Source organism: Camelus ferus, chromosome 25 (assembly GCF_009834535.1).
Source record: "Camelus ferus isolate YT-003-E chromosome 25, BCGSAC_Cfer_1.0, whole genome shotgun sequence".
Lineage (NCBI taxonomy): Eukaryota > Metazoa > Chordata > Mammalia > Artiodactyla > Camelidae > Camelus > Camelus ferus.
This window is the reverse complement of record NC_045720.1, coordinates 3797979-3817342: the sequence shown is the minus strand read 5'-3', so window position 1 is coordinate 3817342 and position 19364 is coordinate 3797979. Positions and strand designations below refer to the sequence as shown.

The 19364-nt window shown below is 53.0% G+C and overlaps 1 protein-coding gene across 4 annotated transcripts in view; it reads right to left on the bottom strand.

Annotated features, from left to right (window-relative positions):
• Positions 1-10807, bottom strand: part of COL22A1 (collagen type XXII alpha 1 chain) — a 214286-nt gene extending 203479 nt beyond the window's left edge. For 3 of the 4 annotated variants that reach the window (XR_004315107.1, XM_032467723.1, XM_032467725.1), the window contains exon 1: positions 9988-10428. The gene's annotated coding sequence lies outside the window, so the exon portion shown is untranslated. Of the gene's footprint in view, positions 1-9987; positions 10429-10789 lie in introns of those variants that run through there. The other variant, XM_032467724.1, reaches the window with a different exon arrangement.
• Positions 10808-19364: the final 8557 nt, after the last annotated feature.

The following is a 19364-nucleotide window of genomic DNA, read 5'->3' as shown; positions in this document are numbered from 1 at the left end:
ATCAGTTCTTGGGTTCCTGCACCCAACAGCCTTGGGAGTGATCCCAGCCCTCAGACTCACCCCGACAGCACTGTTCGCAGCTCCTCATAAGAACCAAACGAGACTCTCAGTGCACAAATGCTGATCTTTAGCCCCCTGGATACAGTGGCCCCTCCCTGCCTTTGGATGGAGCTCAGAGTCCTCATCACAGACTTTTAAGCACTGGCTGTACCCACCTCTGTCTCCTGCCTGCATGTCAGCTTGGCCTTGGGTGACCAAGGAGAAGAGAGCTGGCAGGGCGGGGCAGGGGAGGGGCAGCCTGCACTCCTGTGATTCCGTGGGGCAAGGATGCGTGAGTTTCCCATGAGTCAAATGAGCACTGCAGAAGGAAGCCAGGCTTGGGTTACTGGGTTGGTACCCAACCAAGGGAGCGGTCTGCACCACAGGAGATGCCGGTTGTAGGCAGCCACAAGGGCACAGCTGGGGTGGAAGCAGAAGGGGTGGGGGGAGATCGCCCAGGCTGGGGAACTCCACGCAGAGGAATCTCCATTAGAGAACTACCACGTGGGTGCCTGAAACACGGTGGAAGATCCGCGGCAAGGACAGCCAGGAGAGGGCTGCCCTGCAGCCACTGGAGTAGGGGCCTACTGCCCCTCCCCTCCCCTCCGTCCTCACCCCAACCCTCCAGAGAGGCCCCCCTGGTTCCTTAATCTCCTTCCTTGCTCTGTATCTGTCTCCTCTTCCTCCCCTTTTACCTTGGATTGACAACTCAGCTTCAATAGGCTTTCCCAGAATCGCCCTGCCCAAACTGCCCTTCCCAGCGCTGACTTCCAAAAATCCATCCAGACACCCTACCCCCACCTCCTTGGGGTGGTGGCCCATTCAGGAGGAAGCCCTCCCTTCAGAGAGCCTCACCGTGAGCGCAAGAAGACCCTCATGTGTCCTCACTGTCATACCAGTCCATCCAGACGTCTGAGAGCTGTCATAACCCCATTCTTACTTCTTTCATTTTCTGTATCAAATTCTTCCTGAGTTTTCCTTGTCTTTCTCCACCCCTGCCTCCCCCCAAATAGACGGTCTCAGTTCATTTCACAAGAGACTGTCTCAGATTACAGGGTCCTGAGGACACAGATATTTCTGTTTAACTTATTTTGAGGAGCGTCTAGTCGATGAAGCAAGGCATATAAATAGTGCCATGGCACCCACATGGCTTTTGGAGGTGCTGGTCCCAGAAGGCTCCCCCTTTTCTAGGGGAGAATAATGAGAAGCCACCAGCAGCGCCCCCTCCGTGAGGTCTGCACATTGCAGCAGATGGAGAGCCAGGGACCCCGGGGCCAGAGGGACGGCAGTTTGGTTCCTGTGTCCGGCACTCACTAGCTGTGTGGTCTCAGCTACTGCCTCTCTCTAAGCTTCAGTGCCTCGTCTGGGAGCAGGGCGAGGAGGCTGCCTCACCGGCTGGCTGGAAGGACGTGCCTGGTTGCCGGGCAGTGGCGGCCAAGAAAAAGAAAATATATTAAAAAAGCTACAAGCACTCAATTAAAGGAAGTTATTATTACCAGAGAATCCTTTGCAGCCTTTATTTCATACTGACAGTACTTTCCTTTTTTAATATAGATTATTACAAGCTATTGGATATGGTTCCCTGTGCTATAGCATAGGACCTGGTTGTTTGTCTATTTTATACATAGTAGCATCTGTTAATCCCAAACTCCTAATGTATCCCTCCCCATCCCCATTTCCCCTTTCCCTTGCCAGGCAGACTCCTACTCATCCTACAAAACCCAAATTATGTGCCTTCTCCTTTGGAAGACTTTCCTGATTTCCCAGGCAGGGAGTGTGTCACTATCTTCTTCAGGCTCCCATAGACCCTCAGTTTTTATGACCCCCACAAGCAGCATTAAAATTGACCTATTTATCGGTCTACCTTCCCCACTGAGCTCCTTAGATGTAAGGATCACGTCTCTGGTCTCTCTTCCTCAGCCCCTGGAGCAGTGACAGACACAAAGCAGGCGCTCCATGTATCAGGGTAACAATGGGTGGACTGTCTGAACTAACTTCATTACATATTTAACTTAGATCATAAATGGGAGCTCTCTTTCTATTTTTTCTCAAAACCATTAAAAAAAAAAGTCTCGAAACTTCTACTACCTGAGGACAGAGAAGGCATGTGGATTATCAGAACAGGGGTTTCAGTCTTTGTCTTGTCATGAAGGGTGTTTCTTTTCCTCCAGGAAAGCACCTTGGATCCCAGCATCACCTGTTCTGCAGATGAGAGCCCGGGGAGAGGGTCAGGGAGGGGCCAGGAAAGGAGGCCCTGTGGGCTGAGTTTCCTTCCTGGGGAAGCAGCTCACAAAGGGGCCCCACAGGTGAGGCAGGAGCGGTTCAGGAGCCGTTGCGACCTGGGGCGGTGCGGCTCACTTCCCAAGGGAGCCTGTGGCTTCTGTACCACGGGGCCAGGACTCCAGGACCAAAGCTGAGGGGAAGCTCCAGGAATTTCTCCCCATCCAGAGGGGCCTCTGGGAGGGAGCTCTGCTCATCACCTCTGTGCGCTGCTGTGTCTGAAAGTCAGGCTATTTAAACCTGTCTGAGCATTTATTGGTGGGAGAATTCCACAGGGGGATGGAAGAAAAGCCTCTTCAAAGGTTGTGTCTGAAGAAAGAATTGCTGAGACCCCATCCTCTTTCCCTGTCACCTGAAAAACCACCCAGGCTCAGCTACAGCTTGGCAATGTCCGTTAATCACTGTCTCCCTTGTCCCTTTACCCATTCGTGGACCTGCTTTTCTCATTCACCGTGTCATTGATCAGCTCTCTCCTCCGCCCTCCATCCAGGCAGTCCCGCACTTCTGCACCCCTCCCTCCCTCTCTACCCCACCCACTCACCCACATGGATGCTCGCTCAGGCCCCAAGCATGGCACCCCTACCCGCCAACTCCCACCCAGGCCTACGCCAGGGCTGTGTGGATGGAGATAAACAAGGCAGAGTTTCTGCATCTAGGACTGTACCTGGTGGTGGTGGGGGGCAGCCAGAAGGAGGAACGAATCCTTTAAAAATAGTGCATGTAGTGGGGAGGGTATAGCTCAGGAGTAGAGCACGTGCTTAGCATGCACAAGGTCCTGGGTTCAATCCCCAGTCCCTCCATTAATAAATCAATAAATCCTAATTACCTCCTCCCAAAACAACAACAACAAAAATAAATAAATAAAATTAAATAGTGTGGGGAAGTCTCCGCTTTCTTCCAAGACTCAGCGGAGGCGTTACCCATCCAGGAAGCCTTATGTGAAACCCCAGTCCTAGCACAGGACACTCTGACACTGGAAGGGAAGGGAAGGGATGAGGGAAGGGAAAGGTAGGGTAGCACAGAGGAAAGTGACTTCCGCTCTCATCTGGCCATTTGTCCTTGGACAGGTCACTTAACTCTCTAGGTCTCTCCTCGTACATAAAGTGATTACTAACTACCTCGAGGTAGCTAGCAGAAATGACCTGGGGTTGGTGGGGGCATGGGGGAAGTATGTAAACACACGGTGCCAATGTCTGTGCTCTGTAAGTAGTGACGAAAGGTGACTGGCTGGCTGGGGGGTGGGGGGCTCCGCTCTGTCCTCTAGAGCACAGAGCACCTGGACCCTCACCCGCACGCCCTGTGGGCAGCTTGGCCTCAAGGCTGTGATGTCTTTGCCCCTTTATTCCCTAAGCATGCCTGACACGCAGCAGGCGTTCAGACCCTGTTAAACTGATGACCGAATAGACCCCTGGGCGAAGGGCTGTTGTGAACTGACCAACCAAAGAAGCCAGAGGTCTTTGTATTTAGTATATAATATACAGCTTCTGCATCACTTCAGGGAGGAGATAGGGGGCACTTTCTTTTCCAACAAGAGATAAGCTACTGTAGCTGAAGGAGAATCCTGGGGCGCCCATAACCTTCTAAAGGTCAAAGAAAATTGACCTACCAGGGGTTAAGGATACCAGACCTGCTAGATGGCCAGAGACTCCGGGACCCTAGGCTGACCCTCATCGTATTTTCTGAGCTCGTTCCCTGGGCTCCGGCACAGAGATGCTCTACAAGGCACTGGACCACACAGCTAGTACACAGAAGGGCCCAAATCAAGCCCATGCCAGACTTACACCCCCCAACATGGCCCAGTCCATGAGCCCAGGCCCCCAGGCTCAAGAGGGGGCCCAACAGCGCCCAAAGTCCAGAGCCACTTGGTCATCACTCAAGCCCTCCCCATCGATGGAGGAAACACACCCCCATCACGAAAGCCTGTATGCGGGACAGGTGCCAGACAAGGTCAATACTGGTCCACATTTCCAGTTTTGACATTTCATCTGCTTGTATGATTGTGATTTAAGCCAAGCTGTAGTTTCATTAACTCAGTCCTTCCTGGGTGCCGGGCACTGGTGATCCACAGGGTGTCCAGCCCTGCGCAGACACCGCTAGTTCACAGATAAGTAACAGAAAACCCAGCAACTCCAGGAACTCTTTTCCTAGTGGCAAAGGCAGCCCTCTCCCACCATGGACCCCAGGAGCTGGCAGTGAGGAGCCGCGGGCAGCAGCGGGCGGCGGGGGCCAGGCATGCCAGGGCTTCCCAGATACAAGGGAAACCCAGGCTGACTTGCCAACAGCAACTCAGGAGCAAGGAAAAGGTTGGGGTGCCATTTGGTGTTTCTTCGGAGGCCTGAAAAAATCCCATCCAGGGTCTCATTCGGCTCATCAGTTTGGCTGAAGGCGAACGGGGTGCACTGCACCACCGCCTGCAGGGCCCGCGGCACGGCGCGCACTAGACCAGCAAGACTTACAACCATCCAACCTTTCAATCATTTACAGAGTTCTTCCTACGAGCCAGACGCCGCGCTGGGTAGACACGTTTTAGTATTCATTGTTATTGTTCCCAAATTGCTCAGAGGCTGGATTTTGATTGATGTATATGTTTGGATAGAAAGTTCAGAAAGTATATTTGCCAGAATGTTCTAGTGGGTAAGTTGGGCGGCGGGGGAGAGGAGGATGGGAACACAGGGAGGTGGCTGATATTGACACACTTGTAAAATGACGCTTTTACTACTTTTGTCATTTAAAACATTCCAATGAGAAATATTTTCTAAAAAGAAAAAAGTTTTTCCAAATAGTATATTTGCCTCTTTGGATGAATTCTATACATTTTTGTCAGCATACTTAGGGCGCTCTGGAATTTTGGTTCAGGCTTTGCACTAAGACATGGGTTTGAATCCCAGTTCTGCTGCTAGCTCATTGCGAGTTTGAGTGTCTGTAGGCCTCAGTTTGTTCATCTGCACAGGGGGCAGCAGTGCAGCTGATTCACGGGGTAAAGGATGTGAAAATGTGCAGTGCACAGCTTGGCACCAACCGGCATCCAATATCAGGCTCAGGGTCACAGTATTTTTGTTTTCATAGAGGTCCAAAAATGTCATGGGAAAGGGGATTTAAATTATTCTAAGTCCCTCCAAAACCGGGAAGTCACAGCTGACAGAGGGAAGTGGCAGGGAGAGAGATTTCATCTTAACTAGATGTCCAGCAAGGCGCCACGGACTCCCTGGGGAGGCGGCACTCCCCCTGCCAACAGCGGTGGGACAGGAGAAGGTGGGCCAGTGCCAGGAGAGGGACAATTCGGTCATCGGCTGAAGAGACTGAGCAAGGTGGCCGTGATGGTCATCTTACGGTCTTCAGACCAGAGAGCCGAGGAAAGGAAGCATTACTGGGCGACACCCTGCGTAGTCACTGAGTCTGTCATCACAAAGATGCTTGTGGCTCTGTTTTATTTTCAAGTGAGATTTTGTTTAATTTATTGTTGAAGTTAGTTTGCTTCTTCTCATCTTTATAGGAGCAAGAGCAGCTTGTCCCTGTGGCCCGGCTGCCGGGCAGTCAAAGCTGCTCCAGCTGGCCCGGCTCTGTCAGCACACAGATACAGGAGACTTCCCCTCAGAGACAGTGCCGACCGAAAGACAGTGCAAGCTGCTACTTTTCTTCAAAACTGTGTTATGAACCAAACTTTAAAAAAGGAAAATGGTATTCTCACTTCCACCAGAACACAGGCAGAATTAGCTAGAAGTAGTGAGCGTCCAGTAGCTGGGAGCATACGAGCTAAGGCCAGCGCACAGCTGGAGGGAACGTACCCATCAGACGGGGCTTGTCCCAGGAGGACTCTGACAACCTCCACGACCTCAGCGGGCTGGCGGGGCCGCCCTCCGCACATTCCCTGGGTGTCTGCCAAGGCTTCCCTTTGTTTGGGCCACGACGTTACCCAGCCCATGTTGCAGCCTCTCGTGAAAGCTCAGTCCTAATACCTCCTGAGAACCATCAAAACGGCCACGCCCTTTGACCCAGAAATCCTATTCCTTGGGAATCACTGCGGAGTGGTGGGAGTCACCAGCACAAAGATGCTCGCGGCAGTGGCTAGTGGGAATGGTGGGCGCCTCATGGCTCATCCACTGGAAGGAATTCTAATAAGCAGAAACAAATGGTACTTACAAAACCACAAAGAAAGTGACCGACTTTGCTAAATAGCAAAGCTGAGGAACGGTCATGTTGTATCATTTCTTCATTCAACTCCACATTCATGTGAACATTTAGTCACTCATTCATCCACTGATCCGACAATCCCTGTGCTGGCCCTGGGCAAAGTGCAAAGGAGGAGAGGTCATGTGGCCACCTGGCCTTGAACTGGCCATCTCAGACACCAACCCTATCCCTCACATACACCCCTGCGTGCGCGTGTGCGCACACACACACACACACACACACACAATGCCAGGTCCTGGGTGGAAAGACCTCTATGTCCTGGTCCCTCTGGAAACCTGTGTTTGAGACCTCCTCTGTCTCTACATACAAAGCAAGCAAGTCACCCACTCTCCTGGACTCAGTTTCTTCATCTGTAAAATGGGGGAACTGTGCTTTTTCTATCTTAGCAGATGTTGGTCTTTCTGGATTTTACAGGTATTTTTGTCAGGCAACCTGCCACATCTTCAATTCTTGAGTAGGAGGATTGGCTAAAAATCCTCAGGGGCCTCTTGGCCGGCCTGCGTCAGTAACGATGCCCTATTTGAGGGGACGTTTCCCAAGATGCGGAAAAGGCCTGTGTTGATGTGACAAGCGCTCTGATCCCCAGACGCGTGTTTGACTCCTGACTCTCGTATTCTCTCTACCTGTCCTCAGGGAAGTCATTCAAACTCTCACCTTCCATTCCCTTGTTCATAAAACTGAGGTGAGGGGTCAGGTATAGTTCAGGGGTAGAGTGCATGCTTAGCATGCACAAGGTCCTGGGTTCAATCCCCAGTACCTCCATTAAAATAAATACGTAAGTAAAAACCTAATTACCCCCCAAACAAACAAACAAAAATAAAAACTGAGGTGAACGACACACACATAGTTAATCGCACACAACCTGTGTGAGCCCCTGGCATCGCCAGCAGCAGCACTGAAGGAAGAAAAGGGGGGAGGCGGGGACCAGCAGAATCTTAGGACTGGAAAGGAGGCACTTAGAAAGCGCAGGATCTCAAGCTGGGAAAAGACCTTAAATCTACCTGGACGGTTCACCTGGACGTCAAGGTTCAGGTCAGCCCTTGACCAGCTCTGCGAAATGGCCATCCAGCTTCTGCTTGAATCCCTCCTGCACTGGGGCGCCACCCCTCAGAGAGCGGGTCCCGGGCAGCCCTCCCGTCCCTGCACCACTCTTTCTGCTAGACTTGAGTCCAGTGCCCTCTGGTCCTCCTGCCGCCCTGCTCTGGGGCTGAGAGAGCCCACCAGCCAGGGCTCCTTCGGGTTGCCCTGGCCACACGTCTTCTTCCCTCCCCACCAGACACCTTTTCTTACAGCAACATCCATCTTTCCCTGTGAGCCACGGCTCTGTTCCCAGGACACGCTGGCTCCCCTCCTGTGAAAGCGCTTCCACTGTCTCTGCAGCCCTCTTAGCACGGAGCGCGAGGGGGGCAGACAGCGCAAATCGTCTAGCCCGGAGCTGGCGAACTCCTGGGCCTGGAGAGGCCCTGCTGGTCCCACAGACGACCCTGGGTGACCAGAGGGCACACGCTTGGCTGCAGTGGGCGGCTACTCTGATGGCCTTGCAGGGACACAAGCCAAAACTTGTCTCATCCTTTCATTTTGCAAAAGAAGCCAGAGAGTCAGACGTGTACGTGAAATCTCCTGTGCACGTCGACAAGTAATGAAAACATTCTTAAAAATCAAGGGTCTTTTATTTTTTAATTTTTTCTTCTTTTTTTGTGGGGTGGTAATTAGGTTTTTTAATTTACCTATCTCTTGATGGAGGTACTGAGGATTGAACCCAGGACCTTGTGCATGCCAGGCGTGCACTCTACCACTGAGCTACACCCTCCCCCCTCCAACAAGTAATGAAAACAAATTTAAAATAACTTATGAAGCACTAAAACCGCCCATGGGCTGGATCAGCCTGTGGGCCACTTACTGAACCATTTTGTAGATGTGAAAAAACTTTTGAGAATCTGATGAAACTCTGAAGAAGCCCCGGAAAAAAACAGTGACAAACAGATTTCTGCTCCTAACATTTTAAAGGTCCCAGACATCCCCCAGAGTCACTCCTGGGTCCCCAGGAAAGGAAGGCCTCCGGTCCTCCAGCCTCTTGCCTGCCACGAGAGGCCCAACAACCACATGGTGACGATTTCCTGAAGTCACGCAGCCGGCCCCTGAGGAGCAGAGCGACAAGGACATCTGGTGGGGGGTGCCTCCTCCCACAACCACTGATGCCACCCTCTCCCCAGTCTGTGATGTGGAAGCAAACTAAGACCCACTGCGTGCCTGCGAGGTACCAGGCACTCACGGGGTTCTTTTACTGTATCCTTTTTTCATCTCCGGGTGGCAGGTGAGGAAACTGAGGCTCACTGGACGCGGGCCCCTAGCTCAGGGCAGCCGGAGAAAGCAACAGAGTGGGGAAGCGGAAGGCAAGACGGGCAGCGAAGCCCCTGCCCTCCACCCTCACCCTTGGCACCAGCGGGCGGCACACCCCACACAGCAGGCCTCTGGGAACGCGGAAGCCCTGGGGTTAAGAACTTCCCTGGAGCAACTCAGTGAACTAAATGAGAAAGGGTCTGAAGATACGGCCCATCGCGGGGCGGGGAGGTCTCACAGCACAAGCCTGGCTCTCAGGATTCTGCCGGGTGTACATCCTCAGTGAGAGACAGACAGATCGGGCCTGGAATGGCCTGTGTAGAGGCGGGCGCCGCACGAGGTTCTGGAAGAAGACATGTTCTGGTGGGGGGAACCCGGCACAGGCTCCAGGAGGGCCGGTGGGGCCGCCTCCTTCTGGAGGTGCCTGATAAGCCTGCCATCTGTCATCTCTGAGTCTGGGCTTGAGTGAGGAGAAGGGCAGCCACGTTTCCCAATAATGTGACTAATTCCAGTTATACTTTGTAACCTAGGACAAGAAACTGTGGTCTGTTGTAAAGGACTGATTTGCAGAAAAAGGACAAAAACACCTTCTTGAGCCAGAGAAAGTGCGGAGAGGAGGATATAGTGCTCGGATAGCAAAGAGATTTAAATTTAGACCAAAATGCAAAGTTCTTGGGCAACAAATGCAAAACCAAAGGGAAGCTGCTCTTCCCCACCTCACCACTTCTGTTTTTTTGTCTTTTAGCCATCTTTCTGTCTCCTACTCCAAAGCTGAAAGAAGCTGGCATACTGCAACAACTTCAAAAGTAGCAACTCAGAAACAAGCCCAGCATCTGACACACTGCAGCCATCCCTGCGCTCTGCCTTCTGGAGCTGCTCAGCGAAAATCAAACAGGTGCCTTCTCACTGACTCGGCTCCATCCTTCTCTGAAGCTTAGGCAAAGCACAGATCCACCTCGCAAGACTGAGCTCACTCCCTGAAGAGCTTGGTGTGTTCAGGCTCCAGAAGGAAACAGATCTCAGTTAGGAGAGGGCAGGGTCCCCAGGGCTCAGGCACACCCAGGGCTCTTCCCTCCTGGCCACGGGGAGATAGGTGGAATCCTGCAGCCCCCAGCGGAGAAGGGGAGCAGGCCTTACCTGGTTAGGGGAGAAGCTCAGACGGAGACCAGCTGGGGTTCCAGTCCAGGGCGGAACACCGGACTGCGGGGTCTGAAGAAGCAGCCCGCCCCGGGCAGCCCCCTCCTGGGGGGGGGGGGGGCTGCCAGCAACTCTGCCCGCCCACCCCCGCAAATCTAGCAAACCTGACCCTTTAGTAAGACTTGTAATAGGTCTGGTGGCCTCCCGCAGGCCAGGGGACCGGAGAGAGAACTAGTTTTAAAACAAATATCTAAATAAATACAGTAAAAAGTCAAGCTTAGGAACTTAGAGTATAAAATACAAAATGTGTGAGAAACAAAAAAATAGGAAAAGGGGAGATACTTCCTTAGGGAGGAACGCAGCAGCCGCAGCCAGCCCAGCGGCTCCCCAAGAACAAAGCTGCTCGGTGCCCCCAGGGGCGAAGTGGCCGGAGCGGTGAGATTCCCCCAGCCCCGAGCGCGGAGGGCGGAGCCGGGCGGTGGGCGGGGCCGCGGAAGGGGGAGGGCGGGGCGAGGCGAGGAGGGCGGGGCGGGGCGCGGAGAAGGAGACGCTACCCTCCCCTCGGAGAGGAGCGGGAGGGGCCGGAGGGGCGGGAGGTCCGGGAAGAAAGGGGAGAGCGCGAGGGTGCGTCCCTGCAGGGGGCCTGGGAGGGCTCAGGGGAGCAGGGACGGCGTCGGGTTCCCGGTAGTTAGCAGGAGGCCCTAGGGAGCCCAGGACGTGGCCTGACAACTCTCCATCCAATTATAGACTTCACCGGATATTTTGGTCCCTTTTACAGCCGCGTCTGAAATAGCCCCCTCACCAGGCAGCAGCTGCCTGCAAGTTTGGAAAGTTTGGAGAGGCAGGGGGCTCTGCTTTTGTCCCGCACTGGGAGTCGTACTCCTGTCCCAGCACCTTCCTGCCCCTGCCGTCCCCTACAGGTGGCCCTCTACTGGCTCTCAGGACATCCTCGGGGACGGGTGGACTGATGTCCTTATTTTGAGATGAGAACTGAAAGTTCCAGAAAGGCCAGGGTGACCTGCCAGGGCCCCCCAGCAGAGCAGGGGTGGCGGCCCAGGTGGGTCTGATGAGAAAACTTCCCTTTCTAAAGGGCTTCCCAGCTTCCCAAAGCAGGAAATGAGCAGGTGCCGCCCCGGGGACCCTGCTCTTTTTCTTGCTGACCTCTGTTCCTAAAAATGGGCCAGGCGTGGGTATTCTGAACTAGATGAGAACATGGCTTAATTTGTATGACCTCCCTCACCCCTGTTCCCCTCCCCATCAGGCTCCTAAACTCTGGGGCGTCTTTATTTGGCTGCCTGTGGGGTAGCAGGGATTTCAGAAACAGACAGTACTGGGCTTATCTGTGACCCAGGGACTTCACAGCAATCCTTCCTTACCTCTCCTCCACATTTCCAGCCACCCTCATGGCGGTTCATTCCAGAGTGTCAGGTACCAGCTAAACGGAACACAGGAGGCAGGCTGGGGAGGGCGGGCCCTGGTGCGGGATGACCACGTGCTGAGATGGAGCCCCACTTATCAGAGTCACAGGTAGGGTGGGGAGGCACCTGGTGAGAAGGCTGCCTGGCACACTGACTTGACCCATGGCCATCAAGGGCCCCATGTGTGCCAGGACAGCCCAGACACAGGGTAGCCCAGTGAGCCCAGGGGGGTTCCCTGCATGCATCCTCGCGGGAGGACAGACAGAAAACAGGGAAGCAGACCATCACATTAGATGACAACATCATCCTAGATGCCGTGAAGGATACAGATAAGGTGGCCGAGTCAGAGGATACATGAGGGAGCAGATTCTACATTCAGGGCTGCGGAGGCCTTGGCTAAAGATGGGAGTACCCCCATTTCCACCCTGCGTGAAGAGGGGGACCGGAGTCAGCCTGCAGGGTGCCCAGAGCTCACCAGGGCACAAGGGGCCTTCCAGGCAGAGGGAAGGACTGGAGGGAGGAGTTGAGGACCCCTTGTGGCCTGCGGCTGGAGGGGGTGGGTGTGGCCAGGGACCAGGCTGGAGAGGCTAACAGGGCACAGGATGACTGAGGGAGCTGGGGAGGCCTGCAGGAGAGTGTGGACTTGAGCCTGGTGACCAGGAGTCTCTGGAGGGCTTTAGAGGGGCAGGGGTATGGCCACTGGGGGGTTTATAGCCCCATGGGGCTATGAAGTGGTGGGGCTGGACACGCAGCAGCGGGGTGAGCTGGGAAACCATTCAGGCTTGGCCGGGGAGGAGGCCTCACTAGGCTGGCCTGGAGGTAGGAGTTGGGGCATCCCCAGCACATCCTTGCAGCCACAGGTAAAACCAAGCCTCCAAAGAAGAGAGAGAACGGAAGGGAACTCAAGCTTCTGGCCATAGGTGACTGCAAGGTTGAATCTTTCCATTTGGAACATTTGTTGAGACCTTGCTAGGGTCAGACGATGGGGATGCAAAACTGACCCAGGCCCTCCAAGAAATAGACATCTGGAACTTGGAATTGGCCACCAACACTGAGGGGAAAAGCACCACCCGGTGCTCCAGCACCTGAGCTGGAAGCAGCCTAGCACCAGTTAGGGGATCTCAAGGGCTCTGAGCTCCTAGCTGCCCAGTGCAACCCCCTCCCCAACCCCGCAGTGGGAGCCCCTCTCCAGGATTTTCCTGGTGTTCTCTGAGGGGTCAAGACGGCCTGCTGACAGCCCAGATGGGTCCCCGTAGAGCCTCTCAGGACTGAAGAAGCTCTTCTGGACTCCAGATGGGAAGACCCAGGGATTTGACAGCTGCTCTGATTTCAAGAACATGGGAGCTTTTGGTGTGACTCCTGGATGGGGCCCCCCGGCCAGGAATTCTGGGCTCTGTTTTCATTTATTCTTGCTGCTGTTAAAAATGACCACATGTGGCATGGCTTAGAACACCATGAATTTATCACTTTATACTTCTACAGGTCAGGAGTCCGAAATGAGTCTTAGGAGGCTATAACCAGGGTGCAGTCAGGGCTGGCTCCTTCTGGAGGTTCTAGGTGAGAATCTGTTCCTTGCCTCTTCCGGCTCCTAGAGTTTGCTGAATTCCTTGGCGGCGACCCCTTTCCTGAATCGCTCTAACGTTTGGCTTCTCTTGTTACGCTTCCTACCACTGTGGTCAAATCTCCATCTGCCCGCCTCTGTAAAAGCCCTTCGATTCCATCAGGCCCACTCAGCCCAGAATCACACCCCATCTCAAGAGCGTAACTCTGTCACATCTGTGAAGTCCCCTTTCCAGTGTAAGAGACAACAGTCTGAGATCCCAGGAATTAGGATGTGGGTGTCTCTGAGGGGCCACCACTCAGCCTCTCACAGGCCCCGAAGCAGTGCAGCCTGGTTTGTGGCTCTGTCCACTCTCACAGCCCCTTTTCCCTGGAAGCCCCTGTACCACAGCACTGGCTGCAGTGGCATATTCAGGGAAGGCCTCCTGGAGGAGGTGTCCTTTGAGTGGACACAGACACAAAGTGAGGGAAGAAGACACAACAGGACTGGAAAAGAGTGTGCCAAGGGGTGGAACAGCAAGTGCCAAGCCGCACAGTGAAAACAAGCTTGCACATTTGAGGGGCAGCCCCAGTGGGGTCCCCAGAACAGCCTTTCCCTTCTGACGACCCACGAGACCTGAGGAAGGAGGTCTGGCTCACAGGGATGGAATGCCCCCTCCACCACGGGGCTGTCTCTGGGACCCTGCCCTGCAGCTGTCCTGTCGCCCATCACTCTCCCTCTGTTCCAGGTCCCAGCCCTTGTCATGACAGTTTGTCTGGGCCACCAGCAGCAGACAGAGCTCAAGTCTTCCCCATGCCACACCCCACTTCAGGGGGCTCTGCAATGTTCCTCCTTCCCTTCTGCTGCTGCCTCCAGTGAAACCAGGATACAAGCCATCCCGGGCTGGAGAAGCCCCTGGAGACCGGAGACCTCCCACCAAAGCTCCCATCCCCGCTGAGCACCCCAGAAACCTGCACATGGGCTGTAGTCAGGTCTGCCTTCTGACCCCCCCACCCACACACACACTTCCGGAAAGCGCTCTGTCTCACTTCCCTCCCCTTCTGGGTTCTTTCTCTGCCAGGATGACAAATTGTCCACCTTTCTGAGATGCATTAAACAGAAAGAGAAAGCATGCATCTACATCATCATGCACACGGAAATACATGGACGTGCGTTAGACAGAGGGTCGGAAAAGTGCCCCTGTGACTAATTTCTTCTAATTTCTATCACTCATTCAATCACCGTGATCATTAGTCCCCAGGGAAACATGCGGACTAACTTTTAAGGCCATTTCCAGTCACCATTCACCCTTCTCTGTGGAAATATCACGGCTCGTCTGCTCAGGGTTTCCCAAAGCTGCAGTCCACATTTCCTTCCGAAGTTTCTGGGGAGGAATCCACAGCTCAGCTCACTGGGGTTGCTGGCTGTCGCTCCTTCCTTGCCTGGTAGCACGGAGATCGCTGTTTCCTCACTACCTTTCAGCATCAGGGATGGTGCCCAGCATCCCTTCTGCTGATGCAGGTCCATCTTCTCCATCACCAGCTCACAGGGTAGCTGGTCCTTCCTGGTCCAGGCCAGCTGGAGCACTGCTCTTTTTCTGCCTTATTCTGCAACCAGCCAGAAAACATTTCTTGATTTCAGGAGCTCGTGTGATTACATTAGGCTCCCCTAGATAACCTCATATAAAGTCAGTTGTGCCCCATAACATGACACAATCACAGGAAAGATATCTCATCTCATGTTGACACTCTGGGGGTTAGGGTGGGACATTTTCCTGAGAGTCATAATTCTGACCTATCATGCCCTTTTCCCCAAATTCTGCACTTACTGAAATGTGTAATTATTCTTTTCCTTTCTCTTGAAAAAAACATGCATATTTATTTCCTGCATTTCGGTTTGACTTCGATCTCTGTGGGGGCAGTAAATGCATCTTCTTGTTCGTGACTGTGTCCCTGAGTCTAGTATGGTGCTTGGCATGTGACAGGCACAACACTATTTATGAAATGTATGGATGAGTGAGGGGATGGAAGGAATGGTGAGGAGAAAGCCTACTCTAAAAGACTCGCAGGGCCAGCCTGTAGCTTTTAAACTGGACATGATTGACACACCAAGATGCACCAGACTGAAAAGTCAAAGAAGATGAATGTCTCAGAAAAGTGATGCTGCAGATGGGCACGGCCAGAAGGGTGTGTGTCGGGGAATGTTTGGACTGGATTCTGGGCGACCTCCTTCCTCCAGGCACCCAGGCTGTTCACCTCCCAGCTGCCAGAGGATCTTTTGAAAATGAAATCCGATTTGTCTATCTCTGCAGGAAACCCTTCTGCTACCTTCCCTCATGCTTAGAATCCCAGGACATCGTGCTCCTTCACAAACTCCCCAGAGCTCTGCCCTCCACACCACTTACCACTGGACCCTCATTATGGAGCTCGGTCCTCAAACCCAGAGCCCACTGCACAGCCAGGACTTTCCAGTGCTGTCCCTCCCACGAGAGCCCTCCTCAGTGGTCCTGCTCTGCGCAGTGAGGGCTTCCCACCACCTCATCTATGTTCATTGCAGTATTGGCAACAATGTCCGGATATGGAAGCAACTGAAATGTCCACTGATGGATGAAGACAACATGGTACTTACATACAATGGAATAGCATTCAGTCTTGAGAAAGAAGGAACTCCTGTCGTCTGTGACAACATGGGTGGATGCTGAGGACCTTATGCTAAGCTCCAGATAAGCAAGCTGGAGAAGGACCAACACTGTGATTCCACTTATCTGAGGTGCCTAGAGGAGTCAGATACACAGGAGAGCACAGAAGGCTGGTTGCCACCGTCTCGGGGAGGAAGAACAGGGAGTTGCTGCTCAGTGGGCGTAAAGTTTCGCTGAAGCAAGATGGGTCAGTTCTAGAGGTCCGTGCAACAACGTGCAAATATGACATTACACACGTAAACGTTTGTTAAGAGGGTAGATCTCATGTTAAGTGTCCTTACCACAATACAATTAAAAAAAAAAAAAATCCAAACCAGCCCCACGTCCCTCTGCTTCCTACTGGGTTTTACGGTTCTTCACGGCCCCTAGTGCTTTCTGACAGTGTATTTTATGTTTGTGTGTTTACTCTTTGTCTCTCCAGCAGACACAGGATCCAGGAGGGATGGAAATTCTGCTGCATCCTCAGTGCTCAGGACAGCACCTGGCCCAAGGCAGGGAGGAGCTGATGAGGGACTTCGTCATTAGCCTCATGTCCCCTCCTAAGGTGCCCTAACTTCTCCAGGAGAGACAGCAAAATAATAATCACAGCTAAACAACAGCAGTGTCACTGACCATGGCCGTTGGCTAGGCTCCTGGGTGCTACGGACGCTTCCGGACTCTAGTGTTTCTCCTTCCTGGTGCGCAGCGCAGCGGGGGGGGGGGGGGGAGTGGTCACAGCCTCCTCTCACGAACACAGAGACGGAGGCTTGGTTGTTGAGAAACTTGCAGAGGTGTCCGCCTGACTTCCAGCCTAGATCTGCCTTCTTCTAGAAATATGTATTTCCTTCTCCGTCCTTTACCCCGAAAAATGACTTTAAAATCTTCCTCTTTGGCACGAAAATGCTCTGATCTCTGAAAAATTAGTTGCAATTGTCTGGTGAGAAATCAAATGCTGGTTTCCTGGCAACTCGAAATCTCCTTCCCCCGGGGTTCCATTCAGAATGATTCAACCAAGAGACTGTGTCACTAGCTCGTGGTGAGATGCCACTACAGACACTTAACCGATTCCTGGGTCAGTTTCTTGCCCTGTGTGTGAGCCTCATGGCCAAGGCTTCCCTGGTTTAGAAGTCGGGCCAGTTACACCCACATCAGCAGTTCCTTCCCTCTGTGGAGTCCCCTTCTAAGGTTCCTGGGCATCCCTGGGGTGATGTGACTGCCCACGTCCAGAGATCCTCCCTGTCAGCCCTTGTCTTCTTGGCTGGCAGCACCTCAAGTCATATACTTGCATCTTCCAGGTGAGGGAAGTGAACTTCAGATGTTAAGGGGTCCTGTCTCAGGGCTATTAAGGTGGAGCCATTCCCTGGTTTTGACATTAACTAAGTGGCGTGCAGTGGATCAAAGACAACCCACCTGGAAGTAATGCCAGTAAAAACGGCGGCAATTATACTTCCCGGGACGTATTCTTCGTCAGCAGAGATCTACTCCCAGGAACGTTCAGAATGCTGGTTATAAAAGTGAAAAATCGGCTATAGTCCAAATGTCCAACACAGGGGATCGTGTAAACAAACGATGGAAAAGTCGTTCACATGGCAATAGAGCGTTGTGCTCATCACGGTGTAGAGACGGTGCTGGGCTGTTAAATGGGGGGAAATGCAGCAGACTAGTGCAGCAGGCTCCCCATCTCTCTCTCCAGAAATCTTTATTGAGGGGATGTGTTTGTAGCTTTCCTAATATTTCCTGTTCATTCGAAGACATTTTGTCGGATCCAGACCCAGACACGTCCTATTTTGTAAAATGAGAACATACCGTTTACACATCCTGTTCTGTAGCTTGATTTTTCTCACCCATCATTGTATCTTGGGCATCTGTCAATGGCAGTTCTTAGATCTGCCTTAGGAATAAGGCCATAGCTGCCTCGCCTTCCGTCTGTACTTTCATTCCAGCAATGTTATATGCCCATCACGTGCCGCAGACCATGCCAGGAAGAACTTCACTGAGCTTGGAGAACGGAAGGATTCCACTTCCCTTCATGATTCCTCAGCTGGTAGAGGGCTATTCCCGCTTCCCTTCCCAGTGACAACATGCTGCGGTTGACGTCTTGGTAAGTTCACCTCATGCTGTTCACTACCTGTGTCTGTGTATTGGGCAGAGGAGGTCCTAGGGTGCCCCAGGTGGTTACAGGATGTGTGTGGCTTCTTTCTTGATGGATATGTTTTTCTTGGATATCCTAAGTGTGAGAACCCAGTAAAGAAATACAGGCTTTACCCTGTACAAGGCAAGAGTCACAGGGGGCTTTGGAGATGGGAGGCTGATTTATAAACTGGGGTTTCAGGGAAGAAGGGAACGTAAGGGAGTCTCATGTGTGGAGTGTCTACATCTGTCCAGCACTTTCAGAGGTGGTCACATCCAGCCTACGAGTGACAGGTGTGCCACGAATCTGCTTGATGTGAATGATCGAGTGGCAGTACGGAAGGTACTGCCATCCCCATTGCAAAGACGAGAAAACAGAAGCTGGAGGAGCTTTATGGCTTGCTCCATCCCCCGCTGCCAAGGATCGCCCCCTGCCACCCAGAGGTCAGCCTGTGCCCATGGGCGGGCATCTGGGAGGGAGGGGAGACCAGGGCCCGGCCAGCAGGCCAGTGAGGACAGGCGGGCTCCCAGAGTTCCCAGGGTTGGAGCTCCCAAGAGCTCCAAATGCGGGACAGAGAAATAAAGCGTGTCTGAACTCAGCACAGACAGTCCTGGCTACATGGAGTGGCATTATCCATCCCTGTTGTTCCAGAAAAACAAATCCACTTTCCTAAATTACATGCCTGTCTGTATCATGGGGATTACACATCCTCCCCCATCTGCTCGGCAAGCATCCATTGTGCTGGCCCTCCGGCTTTGTAGTATCAATTATGCTGACAAACTGCCTGTGTCCACATGCCCAGCCTGGCTTTGCGCTCACCCACTTTTGCTGGGAGTGGGAAAGGCAACGGCAAATATTTACAGAGTGAAGGGAGGCTGGGCTGGAGTTTACACACTGGACGAGCCCAGCCCTTGGGCTACCTGGACAAGGAAACAGTTGGAAAGAGTCTCCTTTTATTTGCCAGGGTTGGGGAGGGGGCCCCAGACATTGTCTCAGAGAGGGGCCTTGAAGTCCAAGCATCACCCCCTGAGGACACAGGGCAGAGCTGAGAGACTTCTCTTTGCAGCCCTCCTCTGCCACGTACTTGGCTGCATAACCTTGAATGATACACCCATTGTCTCCTAGGTCCTGGTTCGTGGCCCCTGTAACACAGGTTCAAGTCTGTAGTTCAAAGTGACTTCAATGTAGTTTCCTAACATGAATGAGATCCCTTCTGGGAAATTAGCCACAAGAGCCAGCACTTAGTAGGTGCTCAGAAAAGTTAGTCATGGTCCTCTATTGAGCCATGCTGTCTTAGGAGCGTGATCTGCACACGGGGTGCAAGCACACCAAGAACGAACGAGAAGATGCTTGTGGGCACAGAGAAAACCCTGGCAGCCCGGCGCTAACACACCTGAAAGATGGCACTGAGTGATCGGTGCGTCTGTTTTGAGAATCAATTTCCAGGGACGTATCAGCTAGGATCAGTTTAATTGTGCTGCAGTAACAGATAACCATGGAATCTGATGAGTGTTAACTGGTTCTGTACAGTTTGGCAGGGGCTCTGCTCCACACCATCTCTCAGGGCTCCACGTGGTTGGAGGCTCTGCTCTTGGCCCTGCGCTGCTCTTA